The sequence below is a fragment of the Bidens hawaiensis genome, unplaced genomic scaffold (genome assembly GCF_021521415.1).
Source record: "Bidens hawaiensis isolate Kalapana, Puna unplaced genomic scaffold, B.hawaiensis_p1.1 tig00033232_1, whole genome shotgun sequence".
In the NCBI taxonomy this organism is placed as follows: Eukaryota; Viridiplantae; Streptophyta; class Magnoliopsida; order Asterales; family Asteraceae; genus Bidens; species Bidens hawaiensis.
In genome coordinates, this window is record NW_027505285.1 from 45,947 (window position 1) to 48,398 (window position 2,452).

The window sequence follows — 2,452 nt, forward strand, 5'->3', positions numbered from 1 at the left end:
GACCGTAAAATACACATATAAATTTAAAGTAGCTATAATAACACATGATAATAAATTCAAAACTAAAGTACATATAATCTAAAATTCAAAATATTCAAAACGAGAAGTCAACAATACCCATAATAGTATGGGCTAAAAACAATAGTAAGACCTATTGGGTTTAATTAATTCGTAAATTTATTATTTATAGTTTTGACACAAATTAAAAAGAATAGTTATTTATATCTAACTATACTATTAAAGCAATAAGCTTTAAGTCCATATATCCTCTTCTTATTGGTTGATTCTCATACTTTCCATGTATATCAATACCTTCTCTAATTTCTAAGTTAATAAAATAAATCAATAATATATTAAATTAAGATTCATCAATGCTATTAAATTATTATCTTTCCTTTTTTCTTTAATCTTTAATTTTTCATTTTAAATACTTAAATAATAATGTAATAATGTAATATTTTAATATTACATTTAGCTAAAAGTGTAAATTTAGATTAATTAAATAAGAAGACAAAATATTCTAATTAATGTAATATTTTAAAATCATAGCTATAGTTTGAATACGAAATATTCAAAATTTCTTTTTGAAAATTTTATTATTTTTGGTTGATTTCATTCACCACCTTTGTTATTTTTTGGTTGATTTCATTCACCACCTGTGTTAATTTTATAGATAATATATAATAAATAATTTAATTAATGATTTGCTATTTCATCAATAGAAGAGATTACGGATAATATTAATATATATATGTATATATATATAGAGAGAGAGAGATTACCGATTTAAAATATTATAATTCTGTTAAAATATTATATTATTTAAATTAAAATTTTCAAATTCGTAAGGAAATTATGAAATGATGACCCATTTTATTAAGGAAAGGTTTAATTACGGATTTGTAAATTTGTAAATTTGATATTCCCCCCTTCCTATTTGAATTAATTATTGTCTAAATTATGGTCTAAATTTGAATGTAAATTTTATTTAATTAACAATCATTAAGTTTTACTATAATTACGTTAGTTGACCCATTGACCCACTGATTTAATTACAATCATTTACTTTTAAGAATTAAAATACAAATTCATTGACTCATTATTGTTTAACAATAACAATTGAGTTACAAATCCATTGTTGACCCATTCACCCATTCACTTATTGTTGTTAACATTGACTTAGAATTACGATTTACTAGTTAACAATTGAGTTACACGTATATAACAAAATTAGTAACTTTTTATTTTCACACCTTATATGAATTACAATACATACTATATAATTAGTAACTTACATTTTTACATTATGTAACATTGCATTTTACAAAACTACCATTACATAAAATGAAAACATTTGGAAATATATTATTTGTATTTCGAATCTAATTATGTAACATTGCATATTATTTGAAAATCCATTATTTACGATATCAATTCTATTCCTTCTTACTATAATATTTTTGAAAATTTTTGAAATTTTTTAAATTTATGTTTCTAATCAATTACATTTATACCTTCCTTCTATGATTTACTCTACCCTAATTCATTTCGTATAAATATGTAAATTTGATAGGCTAATTCTTACACCATCAAAGCCTCTTTAGTAAAAACGTGTAGCTTTGTGCCAAGGTTTTTAGTTTTTGTTGTTTATATATCTTCCATTTTCATATTTCATTTTTGAGGCTTAAAAGTGTTATTGTTATTTAATTTTAAGTTTTTTGAGTTTTTGTTAAATTTTTCTAGCAAGATGGAGTCAACAAATATCACCATGTTGAACCAACTCGATGTTTTTAACAGTGGGTGTATCCTAAAGGTCCGTATTTTGAAACTTTGATCATCAGATAAATGTGACGAAGTTAAATTATTCAATGAAATAATATATAGATTATCATATATAGATTAATTTTGACCTTTATGTGACTATTTGTTAATACATAAATACATTAGCTATTTAATTAATCACAACCCATTTATGATTGCAAGAATAAATAAATATAAAATTACCAAGACAGAAAGTTATAAATATTTAAATTATGATCATTAAGGATATCTTGATTTAAGGGAATGGTTTAATAATATCATTTAAAGAAGTTTGACCACTATTTATTTTTCCAACTATTACTTGGTAGTCAAATGATTTAATAATCACATCAATTGGGATCATTCAGTTTCGATTCTTCAAGGACATATATATAACTCACCAATCATCTCTCTAAAGTAAAGTTAATCCTAATTTCAATATGGCTGCTCAAAATCCAATTAATTCTACAGTCGTTGTTCTCCCTAAGGTATTAGGTTTGTGAATACTGTCTCTATTGTTTGTTAATCTAAATTTTTATTTATTTACGATTTTAATTGGTTGATTGTGTTTCATGCAGGATTTTGATTCCGATCTTTGTATTCACTGTTTGATCATCATGGTAAGGTTTGATTTTTATTCGTTTATTGATGT